The sequence below is a fragment of the Meriones unguiculatus genome, chromosome 4 (assembly GCF_030254825.1).
Source record: "Meriones unguiculatus strain TT.TT164.6M chromosome 4, Bangor_MerUng_6.1, whole genome shotgun sequence".
Lineage (NCBI taxonomy): Eukaryota > Metazoa > Chordata > Mammalia > Rodentia > Muridae > Meriones > Meriones unguiculatus.
In genome coordinates, this window is record NC_083352.1 from 25,582,729 (window position 1) to 25,596,008 (window position 13,280).

The 13,280-nt window shown below is 44.4% G+C and overlaps 1 pseudogene; it reads right to left on the reverse strand.

The window, feature by feature from the left end:
• Positions 1-156: 156 nt before the first annotated feature.
• LOC110548341 (NADH dehydrogenase [ubiquinone] 1 beta subcomplex subunit 6-like) lies at positions 157-3,447 on the reverse strand (annotated as a pseudogene).
• Between the last annotated feature and the right edge of the window lie 9,833 nt (positions 3,448-13,280).

Below are 13,280 nucleotides of genomic sequence, written 5' to 3' on the forward strand. Positions count from 1 at the left end.
GGCTTACCTCTGAGGTTCTTATTTGACGTCCTAAATTTTTCATTTACAGTTTTCCCTCTGTTCGGGTTTTCTTTCTTTCTTTCTTTCTTTCTTTCTTTCTTTCTTTCTTTCTTTCTTTCTTTTTAATTTTTTTTTTGGAAAGTAATGAGCTTTATTAGTTACTTTTGCAGGAAATAGATCGGTAAGCATAGCACTTTAGGAACACGCCTGTGCTGTTACACAAGTCCTTTAAGTTTTTAAGTGCTCTTCAATGATGCTGATCAGGAAAATCTCTCATTGGTGGAATTACTTCTCCAGTCTCCAGAACTGTATCACCTGGGAATACTCTGGGCTTCGTTTCAACAACGGCGTATGGTTTGGTAGCCGAACGACACTTGACATAATAGTGATTAAACAACAGAGGTGTAAGCGCTTGGGAAACGGGGAAGGGACTGGACCGGTGTGTCTTAAAGATCATGTTCTTCCACGGGGACCCGTCCCGCAAGAAGTCATTCCAGAATCGCTCCGGGGCCACATCCTGCGCGGGGGCAGCACGGGCTCCCCTCCCGGGGGCTCAGCTCTTGGTCCTTCAGCCATCGCCTCCTCAGTGCCTGAAGCTGCTGCAGCCGCAGCCTCTCATCTACCCGCCATGTCGCCACGAGCTCCTTCTCTCTCTCTCCTTCCTTGTTCTCTCGCTCTCTTGCTCCCTTGCTTCTTTCCTTCCTTCTTTCCTTCCCTCCTTCCTTCCTTCCTTCCCTCCCTGCCTCTTTCTTTCTTTCTCTTTCTTTCTTTCTTTCTTTCTTTCTTTCTTTCTTTCTTTCTTTCTTTCTTTCTTTCTTTCCCTTCCTTCCTTCCTTCCTTCCTTCCTTCCTTCCTTCCTTCCTTCTTTCCTTCCTTCCTTTCTTCTTCCTTTCTTTCTTCCTTTTTGTTTTTCGAGACAAGGTCTCTCTGTGTAGCCTTGGCTGTCCTGAACTCACTTTTGCAGACCAGGCTGGCCCGGAACTCAGAGATCCACCTGCCTCTGCGGAGATTAAAAGCGAGCATCACTATGCCTGGCTTGTTTGGGTTTTCTTTAGTGATTATATTTTCTACTTTCATCTTCTTAAGTGTTTTCTTCGTTTCATTCTACTGTTTTAATTTTTTTAAATATTTATTTCTTTATTATGTATACAGTGTCCCGCCTTCGTGTGCCCCTGCATGCCAGAAGAGGGCACCAGATCTCGGTGTGAGCCACCTTATGGTCACTGGGAACTGAATTCAGGACCCTTGGAAGAGTAGCCGGCGCTCTCAACCTCTGAGCCATCTCTCCAGCCCTTGTTTGTATTTTTATAGACTTCATGAATAGATTTGTTCATATCCTCTTCAAGGCCCTTGAACATATTCATAATAGGTCCTTTGTAGGCCTTGTCTTGTGCTTCGGATCTGTTGCTTGTCTCAGGGCCCACTGAAGTAGGAAGAATGGGTTCTAGTGGAGGTATGGTGTCCTGGCTGTTACTGTTTGTCTTTTCATGCTGGTGTCTGGGAATCTGAAGTTGGGATGCTTACAAATAGAATCATCTGTTGATACATGGTCTTGTCTGTGTTGGGTGGGTGTCCCGTTCCTTGCTTTCTGCTGCCCTCTCTGGATCTTAGGAGAGAGTGATGTGTCTGTGAGTTGCCTTGTAAGGAGTGGTTCTGGGTCCCTGACAGGTGTGGCCACTGCCTCCCTCCCCTTTGTGTCTCTAAGTATTAGAGAATGACACAAAGGAATGGGCTGGGCTGGACGTGGGGGTGTCCAGAGGTTCTGCGGGAACGAGGGAAGCTGGGTCTGTGAGGAGGTTCTGTGTATTTCCCAGGGAGTGGACTTAGAAAGGGCAGACAGCCCCCTGCAGGCCTCTGCTAGCAGTCTGCTACGGGGTTAGGGATTCGACTGAGAAATTTGTGATAAAGGACAGGAAGGGGAGTAAAGATTGCCTACAGGATTCCCAGGCCAGTGTAGCCTTCCACGAGTCTCCAAGAAGAAAGTGCCTCTGGGTATTGGCAGAGGGATGGGCTGAGGAAGGAAGGCTGGGTCCTGCAAGGGTCTGGGGAGAGTCCTCAGAGGTAGAGGGGGAGGAGTCAGATCTCTGCAGGAGGTATTCCACAGGGCTGAGGACAAGCCAACCTTAATATATATACAGACGTGTGTACGTGTGTGTGCATGTGTGTGGTCATGAACCCTGCAAACACAGTAAGTGCTTATTAGGGCCAAGAGTTTTCTAGTAGATTATATAGTGGCATTTAAGTAAACAATCATATAGTCTGCAAGTAGGAATAGTTCAATGTTGTCTTCCTTTCCTATTTTTCTCTTTTATGCCTTTTACTTGCCTAATTGATATGGCTAATACTTTAAGCACTATATCATATTAGAGGGGGGAGAGTGGACATCTTTGTCTCATTCTTGGCTTTAAAGGAAGTTCTCTTGCCTTGTCTCCATTTAATATAATGCTGGCTATAGATTTGTTACACAGAGCCTTTATTATTTTGAGGTATGTTCTAAAGTCTCCAGAGTTTTTATCTTGAACGCAAGTCAAACTTTGTCAGATGCCTTTTCAGTATCAATTGAAATGACGGTGGTATCTATCCTTAAGTTTATCTGCATGGCGTATTACGTTCATGTATCTTTGCTAGCTAGGTGATTCTTGGAGACAGCATGCAGGTAGTTCTTGGTTTTTGTTTTAGTTTTCTTTTTTGATCCACTTTATTATTCCATATCTTTTTAGTGGTGAGTTGAGGCCATTTACATTTAAAGCTATTACAGAAAGGGGTTTGCTGTTTCCTGTATATTTGTTAGGTGATTTTCTGGCTTGCCAGATCATTGCTATTTCCTTTCCTTCTCCTGTATTAGTTTCGAGGGTTTGCTGGATTGCTATGGTGTGCATGACTGCTTCTTTCCCAAAGCTAGTTTGCTTATGTGTAGTTTTCCTAGTGGGTGTCATGTATTTACATGAAGAGCACTGCCTTTTCTCTTCCTCCCTTAGAACTCTGGAGGGCTGGCTTTGGTGTCAGGAATCCCCCCACTTTGTGTCTGTCTTGAAATACTTTTACTTCTCTATCAATTTTTGAATGATAGCCTTGCAGGTTATAACAACTATGGAAGTCCACGGTTGTTTACTTTTGGAGCATGGACTACTTCATTCTATGTTCCTCTGGCGTTTGTGTTTGCTGGTGAACAGTCTGGGCTAATTCTGACATGTCTGCGTTTCTCTCTGAGTTTCTCACGCTGTCAGGAACGCTTCTTTATGTTTTTTACATCCTCACTGTTATATGTCACAGGGACTTTCTCCTTTTGTCATGGGAGGCTATGTACCTTTTGTGTTTAGATGGCTACTTTGTTTTCTGTAAACTTTACATCATCATTTTTATTTTATTTGGCTTATGGTTCTTTTTTTATACCAGGAAATCTTAGGTTTGGCCTCTTACTCCAGACTTCTTGGAAATATCATTCATGTTCGTTAACTGTCCCCTATGTATGCCTTTTTGCATTATTGTCTTGACTTTGACCTTGGTCTTTGAATTGAATTGCTCTGTTTAGCCCCAAACTAACTCAGTAATCTGCTCTAATCTTCTGGCTCCTCTCTCTCTCTCTCTCTCTCTGGTTCATTCTGTCTTCACCTGAGTTCTTCCTCTGCAACCTGTCTCTCTACTATTATCCCAGTAAAACTGCCTCCTCTCTCTCTGCCTTGCCCTGTACGTAGCTCCCCTTTCCTTTCTCTTCTTGTGAGAGATGGGCGTATCCTATTCTGTCAATTCCTTCTCTGACTTGTCACCTTTTCTGACGTTCGATTCGACATTACTTTCAAACATGAGTGCTTACTTCCAAAGACTAACGTCACCTTCATTGCTTGGGATTAACAGCGTGCAGCATCACACCTGGACCTAAGCTTTTCTTAACCTGAAACTTGCTCTAGAGCAGGCTGGCCTTCAATTCAGATCTGCTTGTCTCTGTCTCCTGGATTAAAACAACGTCTGTATTTCAGCTGGATCCCACAGACCTTGAAGGTCTTTGAATGTGATCTCTTGCCAGAGCAGCCGTGCTCTAAATTAAAATTTTTCTACAGTATTCTGCTATGGAATTCTGCAGACTGTTAGTGTTTAAAAATGACGCACACAACAGATATTATATGAAAGAGTTTATTGGATGGAGATGGAGAGAGGGAGGAAAGGGGAGAGAGGGAGAAGGAGGGAGGGAGAGACATGGTGGGGGGTGGGCAGAGAGGAGAGCAAGAGAGAAGAGAGACAAGGTGGCAGGTGGGTCCTTCTATAGCTTGTGCGCAGCTGACCCACGTCTGCCAGATGAATCTGCCACACACCTGACGGGCGACGCGTGATGACATCATAGGTTACTAGGCAACGCAGTAGCAGGCTGCCTGCACGCTAACACAGACTGAATTTGCCTGCTGGTACAGCTGGCCTTCTGTTCCCCTTGGACAGTGCTGATTTTATGACATGATGAAGGGACATGGATTGAGAGCTCTGACTGAGTCTATGGTTCCACACACCAGTATATTCAAAATTGGAATGGACTGTTGAGGAGCGGTGAAAAGATAGAAGGTGGAACCTGGCTGCAGGAAGTGGGTCCCAAAAGCCGACTCCTCGGGGACTGCATTTTGCGTTCTCCCCTTCCTGTGCTTTCCGTCCACCGAGGTGCTTGTCACACCCTGAACCCTCTGAAACAAATATCCCCTCCCTTCGGCTGTTTCTGTCAGGTGTGTGGTGACAATGGCGATGTGTAGTGACAGGGATGAAGCTCAGGCTAACCGAGTGATGAATGGAGAAACTGTGGGAATTAAGACGTCATCAGATGATTACATCAGAGCCCTCACAAGTGAATCGTCTCTGAGTAGGACGTCCCAGACACACCTGGAGGTGCCCTCCACTACTCTCCTAGGCTCTCCTGGGTCCTAGCAAGTTAATGGCTGACCAGCACAATGAGGGAGACCTTGGCTGGCAAAGGGTGCCTCCATCCCAGTCACTCTCTCTCACAGCATACAACTGCTTCTAATGGGTGAGCTTCGGAGTCTTTGTTTGACTCACTGCCTGCTTTCCAGGAAACCTTCCATCTGTTCTTCCACTTTGCTCAGAGAGCACTTGCAGTCAGTGCTAGCTGCTCAGCCCCTGCTTCAGCAGCCCCAGCTTCCTCTCAGAGCCATGTCGGCTTGCAGCTTAGCAGCATTTAGGATACACTGATAAACGTAGACAATTTGAAAATCCTAGAACAGAGCCTTACCGATAATACGGAAACCCCACAGGGAGAGGGTGAGACTCTCCTAATCACAGAAACAGCATGGAGCTGAAAGCAAAAAGCCCCCGAGGTTGCCTCCTGCTGGAAAGCCTTGCTTCACCCAAACAGCATTTTGTGTCTCTAAAATTGTTCTCCGCACCATGCTTACTTTGACCCATTCACCTTCTTCTCTGCAGTGCCGTTTGTTAACAGTGATGACCACAGGGGCTTCATAGATCCAAAAGAACTTGAAATGCTATTTAAAAAAAAAATGCTCTAATTGCTTTATAACAACCGGAGATGATTTTAGTCATAAATTTAGGATTAAATAAAAGTTACGTGAGGCTTTCTAAAAACTATATAACATTATTTAAACAAAAGATTTCAGGGATGAGATTTTCTTGGTGCTAGATGATAAGGCAGGGACACAGGACTTTTCACAGCCCCAAGTGGCTTGTGCACAGTGGGGAAGTCAGATGGGAAATGGAGCCTGACAAGTATTGTTATACATATTAATATATGTTTCAAATAAGTACATGGAAATATTTACCGTTTCATAGATGTTATGTTATAATATAAATATTACACTGTGCAAAAGGTGTGGTACAAGGAAGTTTATTGCAGAAAGGGCAGGGGAAAGAGGGAGAGGAGTTACAGTCTGGGTGAGCCGTGGGAGAGACACTTTGGGAGAACAAAATGGGGAGGGAGACAGGCAGACAGAGGGACAGACAGAGTGTAAGAGGGGAGGGAGGGAGAGAGAGAGAGAAGACAGAGACACAGAAAGAGACAGAGATGAGAGAGAGGGAGGGAAGGAGGAAGGGAGAGAGAGAGAGAAGACAGAGAGACAGAGACACAGAGACACACAGAAAGAGACAGAGATGAGAGAGAGAGAGGGAAGGAGGGAGGGAGGGAGGGAGAGAAAGAGTAGACACACAGAAAGAGAATGTCTAGCAAATTACAGAGACAATGTTTTTTTACTGGTGAAAGAACTGAGACGGCTCCAAGGAGTGGCTGAGGAGGATTTAATTGTAGCTATGAGGAAGAATATAGTCAGAGGTATCCGGGAGAGTCCCGAGCAGGGAGAGAAAACAGTGGGTTAAACATGACCAGCAGACTGACTGAACCAGGCCATGAGAAGTGAGAGACAGGAAAGTGAGAGAGAAAAAGAAGAGAGGGGCAAGAGAGGCAACCAAGAGAAAGCCAAGAGCAGAGGGCCAAGAGAGAGAAAAGAGCCAAGACTAAAATGGCTAAAACGGCAGTGTTATTTAGGAAAGGGGAGCTGGGGGGAAGCAAGCGTAGTCCCCGGGCTGGACAGGTTTAGGGTGGCCATGGGGAGAGAAGAGCTGAGAGGAGCCGCTGGTACCTAGTGAGTCTAGAGGCCAAGCGGACACTTTGGCATGCTAACAGGAAGAACAGCTAGCCATTTGTCCAGGTTTCTTTGGGACCTGACAGCTGGTTTTCCAAAGGAGGCTGACTTTTAATGTTAACTTTATTAGTCAGTACTAGGAACCCACTTGTGATTTCTAAGCAGGCCATTGGCAAAATGAAGGCAGTATTTAAACCAAGTCACTGGGAAAGAATATCCAAAAATAAAGATATGGTAAGTTAGGATGCTGGGTACCTTTTATTTATTATTATTATTATTATTATTATTATTATTATTATTATTATTATTTGCCTTGCCTTGCCTTGCAAAAACTGTGGAATGATTTAATTTTTATAATTTAAAATTATACAGGTCTTCTCTTGCAAAATAAAGAAAAAAAAGTTATTTTCTTCTGCTCTTCATGAAATTATCATTCTTCCAGAACCTTTTTGGTTTGAGGGATGTTGTTTTGATTTACAATAAGTTGGTGTCAAGCTGGATTGCCATTCTGCTTGGGGTTCCAGTCTGATAGACTGTGGGTGTCATATCGCCATAGCTTTTGGCTGGAAATTCCCTTGCCTGAGAGATCATCCAGTGTTAAAGTCATCTAGGATCTGGTTGCCAAAGTCTCTCTCTGCTTTGGCAAGGTTCCAGGGTCCAGGGTAGAATCTGGGACAGGATGCAGAATTCCCCTGTTCGCCTTATCTCTTGGGTCACTGAGCTGATGGTTCAAGCAACCAATCAGCAACGGGTCACAAAAGATGACTGAAAGAAAAAGAAACAGGGGAGGGAGCCCAGGATTCCTTCTCTAGGGCTAGGGACTAGCTACACTGTTGCTAAGGAAGACAACTTTAACTGGTCACCTTTTAACCACAGCCAGGACAGCAAAAGAAGGCTTCTAGCCAAAAGTACAAGGAGTTGTCAAAAGGGGCTCTCTGGTCTGAGATTGGCTCCTGCACAGGGGCAGGCTGCTGTAGAGGCTTCCACAGGCTAAAGCAAACCTTTTCCTGCTTATCTTAGATTGATAGTTAGATCCTGAATCACTGTTAACTTGTTTATAAACTGCTAAGAAAAAGAAAAAAAGGGGGGGGGGGGAGAAAGTAAGCAAAGATCATTCATGCACACATGCTCAAGGGAAAAGGTAGATGAAGTGAAGAGCTTTAACTTCACCGAGTTCCCACAAGCTTACATATGATGATGGTGTTGGCTTCTGTTGGATTCCCTCTGCAGAAACTGCAGCAAGTTTAGACTGCTGGTTCCATAGCATCCATCTGTCCGTACACATAGACAATCAGACATACAGACCTGTATGTATTCATACACCCATTCAATGGACAATACAAAAGGAGCTTCTTACATACAGACAGACAACTGACATACACTCATGAACATACGTACAAAAAACAGGGACAGACAGATTTACATGTAAACACATATCTGTCTACATATTTACAACTCATGAATGAAGAGAATTCCAGCCAGCTTTCATTCAGTGGGCTTCACCACCAGGATTCTGCCAATGGTGTGTGTGTGTGTGTGTGTTGCCACTGTTTAGTGTACAGCCTTTCTACCTCTGAGACAAAGCTCCCAGAAAAGGAATTACCTCATAGTAAAAAAGGCAATTAATCACAAAAACAGATGACTTCTAAAATACAACAGATTATATGTTTTAAAACTAAACATTACTTATCTATGTATCCATCACATAAGTTCACAGTGAGTTCAAGTGACAAAGGTTGACAAAGCCTAAGGTTAACAGGGTCTAAAAGTTACAAGGATATATGTCTTTTCAATTATGATGACTTGGCTACACATTTTTCAGCTATCTTTGGGGCGATAATTGTATCTGTCTTTCATTCCAAGAAACAAAGTAAATTAAAAATGGCAGTATATAATGCCAGAAGGTGACAAGGTATAAGGAATTACAATAGAACAGTTTGTATATAATGACATCAAGGTTTGTGCTTAATTAGACATTGCTTGGTAGTCCCATTATAATTTGGGTTCATGGAGAAGTTTAAACCAACTTGCTTTTATATATGGTGTATACCAGGATTTGCAATGAAGGCTTATCTTGAAGACACAAGTCTGTCTCAAACTTGTCTCCTTCCCAAAGAGGCAGCTGGAGGTCCACAAAGGTATTTATTGCAGCTATAAACTTTCTAAAGTTGTGTTAGAAGTTCTACAACAACTTAACTTTTAAAATTGTTTGAATCAAATCAGGAATTCCACAATCAGGAATTCATTCATTTGAACAGCAGTGTATCTTCATTAAGGTCCCATAGGAAGTTCATTCAGTCAGAGCGTGTAAATACCCAGAAAGTGGTGACTCACACCGTACCACAGAGATGTAGCAGTGCACAAAGAAAGAGTGTCAGAGACAGAAGCGATTCTGGGTGGATCATGGCGCAGACCTTGCAAAATACCAGATTTCCTTCCAGAAGGGCCACCTGCCTAATGAGCTTCTTTAACAGAATGGCCTCTTACAACCCAGTGTGTGTGTGTGTGTGTGTGTGTGTGCGCGCGCGTGTGTGCACACGGAGGTCATAGGTCCAGCTTAGGTATCATTCCTGAGCTGGCAGAGGATGACTCTTAACTCCTGGTTTCTCAATGGCCTAGAACTTGCCAAGTAGGCTAGGCTGGCCAGCCAATGAGCCACCACTGGGTTGCTGCTTTTTCAGTGTTAGATCATACATGTATGCCTTTCACAGGGATGCTGGGGACCAAACTCAGGTTCTGCTGTGTGCACCACAAACACTCTATTGACTGAGCTTTTCCCCCAGTGCTTTTACTATAATGCTGGGGAGATAGTATTAATATAATTTCTTTTATAATAAATTATCTCATTTTTTTGTTTGTTTGTAGTACCCAGGCCCTGTGCACATTGGATAAGCACTTCACCATGGGACTACATTTCCATCCTCTTCCCCATAATTTTTTAATTTTCTTTCTTTCTTTCTTTCTTTCTTTCTTTCTTTCTTTCTTTCTTTCTTTCTTTCTTTCTCCTTTCTTTCTTTCTTTCTCTCTCTCTCTCTCTCTCTCTCTCTCTCTTTCTGTCTGTGGGGCAGTGTCTCATGCTGCCAGGCTGGCCTTGAACTTACCATTTAGTTGAGCATGGCTTTGAGGTTCTCATTCATCCTGCCTTAGCCTTCCAAGTACTGCCACAGGTTTTGCATTTACTCACATGAGGAACAAACTGGCCTAAAGCTCTGGTTTCTGTGAGCTCGCTTCCTTCAATTTACCCAAGTCTGGAGCCAGGTTTAAGCGGCACTTTTTCTGCAGGTCCTTAGTGGTACTGGAGCCAGGGACTCTGAGCTAGGAAGGGTCAACATGGATTCCAGTGGGAGAGGAGACATGGATTCAATTGCTCCATACTCTCTTATTTTATGGCTATCTGACCTGTGTCCTGAATACTGAAAGTTTGAAAGTTTGAATATCTGTGTTGAAATATAACAACAAGCAAACACATAAACAACAGAAGCCACAAGAAAAAAAAAAGGAATAGAAATATTGTCAAACAATAGACTTTCAAGTGGAAGGTCAAAGCCTCAATGGAAAAATTCCTTCATCCCTCAATTAATCTAAAATTATAGTAACCGTTATAACACACAAACAGGCTCTTTCTTCACATTTACAGCAACATGGAGAAGCAACATTGTTCTTTTCCCACAACCCAATCATTTGAGTGTGAACTTGAGTAGGAACCCTCTCGCACAGACTCAAAACCACGTTCCTGTAATTTTAGCTCAGTGTGACGTGGAATGTCGCCCGTATATACAAACACCCCCATGATGTACATACTTCCCTGCATGTGGTATAACCGTGTTTACGCAGATTGTGAGCATGGCAGGGTGAGCGTCTAACCAGGGCATCCGTGGGAACTCAGACATGTTCAGGCGTGGCTAAGAACGACAGGCTGTGAGACCACCCAGGGTCTGTTTCCATGGCAGCCTGAGACACATGCCTGGGTGAGACAGGAGACCATCTGCTTTGGGAGCAGCAGAGAGACCCGTCACTTCCTTGCTCTAGACATGCTTGTCTGAGAGAGGAAGAGTCTGTCTGCACAGGTAGGAGGGCTGGAAGTGCCTGATTCTCCCTCCACACAGAGTGTGTGATGTGACCCATGAGTTCTCAGGGTCCTTCTGTGGCCAGGAACTAGGAAGAAAGCTAAATTCTTAAAGTCTGTGGGGACCAAGTTAAAAAAAACAAAACCACACACACAAGGAAATTCAGATGATGTTTCTCCTCCCTTTCACTGAGGGGCTGTCTATTAAAATCCAACAAGGCCCAGAAAAGCCAGGACTGGACTAGAAACAGCACCTGTCATTGCGGCCTGGCCCTGTCCAACTCTCTAAGGCAATTTCTCTTGATCCTCTTGCTTTGTTATCCGGCTCATGCCCACTGCAAACGCCTCCCACCCAAGAACAAGGCTGCTTGTGCATTCTAGAAAGTCCTGCGACTGATTCAATGTAAGTCCACTGCAGTGTGTACGGACACCTGATTTAGGTGAGCCTCTCTTCACCGGCAGAGTGAGCCTCGCTCCCACAGGCTCCTTAACTCAGCCAGAAGAGAGACTCAGCATGTAACAGACGGTCAGCAGTGCCAGCGGAATTACTAAACGCAATTAATTAATTTTCACAAGCATTGGTTTGCAAACACGTGTTGACAGGGCTCTGCTTTGCGCTGTGATCCTCGGGAACCAAAGACTTATTCATCTTTCCATTGACTAATCCAACAAATATTTCTGAGTGCCCCGTATTAGGCAACAGGAACGCCACAATGACAAAAACATCAATCCCGTGACATCAACCCTTGGGGAATCTGCAGCTAAGCAGCAAACAGTGAATTCTCACAGAATAGTCACGTGAGGGCTGCGTGCTGAAGGGAGAGTCAGAAAGCATTATGGGGCTGTTGGTGAGCCGTAACCAATGTGGAAACGGGTCCTCTGGAAACTAAAACTAGAGCGACTAGATGACCCAATCGAGGCACCCACGGCATATGCACACAATGGCGCTTCATCCCACTGTAAAGAATTCAGTTGTAAAGCCAGGGGCTGGAGAGATGGCTCAGGCAGCGAAGAGCACTTACTGCCCTTGCAGAGAACCTGGGCTTGATTGTCAGCAGCTGCATGGTGGCTGTCGCCTGTCTCTAACTCCACACTTCCGGAGGATCTGACGGCCTCCTCTGACCTCTGAAGGCAAAAGGTATGCATGTGGTGTGTGTGGCTGCATGCACACAGAGTCACATAAGCACACACACATACACGCAGTCACACATGCACATATGCATACATGTAGTCACACACAGTCACATGCATCTATGCACACATTCACACATGCACACACGCATACATTGACAGTCTCTCTCTCACACATGCACACATACTGGTTTCTAGGCCCATTTTGCATTTTCCTTCATAGGGTCGTTGACAATTGCCTTATTTACCCAGCAAAAGCGAAGCCTAGAGAAGCTCCACTCTAAACCACACATACCACACGTCAGCTATCAGACAAAAAGTGTCTGCCCACCTGGGGCAGCTTCCTGCCAGGAACTGTACCACATTCTTCTGGGCTAAGGCACAGTCTGGAACGAATCTGAAACTCGTGCCAGCTTCCTGGAACCCAGCATCCCCCGCTGTATCAGCCAGTTGGTCTATCTGTCCCTAGTTTCTGCAGGGACAAAGTCCCTGCCGTCTGTAGGAGGGTGAGTCAAATCTGGAAGTGGACGGGAGCCTCTCATTGTGGACAGCCTGCCCAGGCGCCCAGGTGCCCAGGCACCCAGGAGACTCTGTGAAACCTCTGCCGCCTTTGCTCCGAGAAACTGGGGAGACGAAGAAAGTCGTGATACCCGCTGATGAATTAGCGCCTGTGGCGTGAACTTCACGCTGCTTCCTGTGGCTCCTGAAAACCTGGAAGAGCAAGAAAAGCTAATGGTTCTAACTAAACACACGTCTTATCTTTCCGGATATTTTAATGCATATTAAGTCACCACTTAAAAGGTGTTATTATTATTTTTTTTTGGGGGGGAAGAACAAATAGGGAATTTTGACTAAGATCTACCATTCTCAAATATCTAGACATGCACATAATATGTACTTCTGACTGAGTTTTTAGTTAATTTAGTTTTAATTTCACCCTCACCCCCTCCTATATCTGGCATCTCCAGCATCTAAATTTCTATGGATGAATATCTAGAGGCAAAACCTGCCAGTTGCTATGGTCTCCAACAAATTTCCTCTGAAACAGATTACTTTCAATTGTAGGAAAAGTAATTAAACTCTTGAAATCATTATTAAAAGAAAAAGTAGCTAGTGTGTTGTGGGCAGACCAGTGACATTGGTGTTTTGTTTTTCTTTTTGTTTGGTTGGTTGCTTTTTTGAGACAGGGTTTCTCTGTGTAGCCTTGGCTGTCCTGGACAGGGCTTCTCTGTATAGACAAGGCTGATCTTGGACTCACAGCGATCTGCTTGTCTCTGCCTCCTTGAGTGCTGGGATTAAAGGCATGTGTCACCAACTCTGGCCCCAATGACATTGTTGATTTAAAAAAAATTGGGGAAAATTTAACAAAACTAACTAAATAAATAAACAATAAATAAACACAAAGTTAGTACTATGAAAGTAGTATGAAATGTATTAGACATTTCTAAGTTAAAAATTTACAAACTAGGGGGCTGGAGATATGGCTCAGTGGTTAA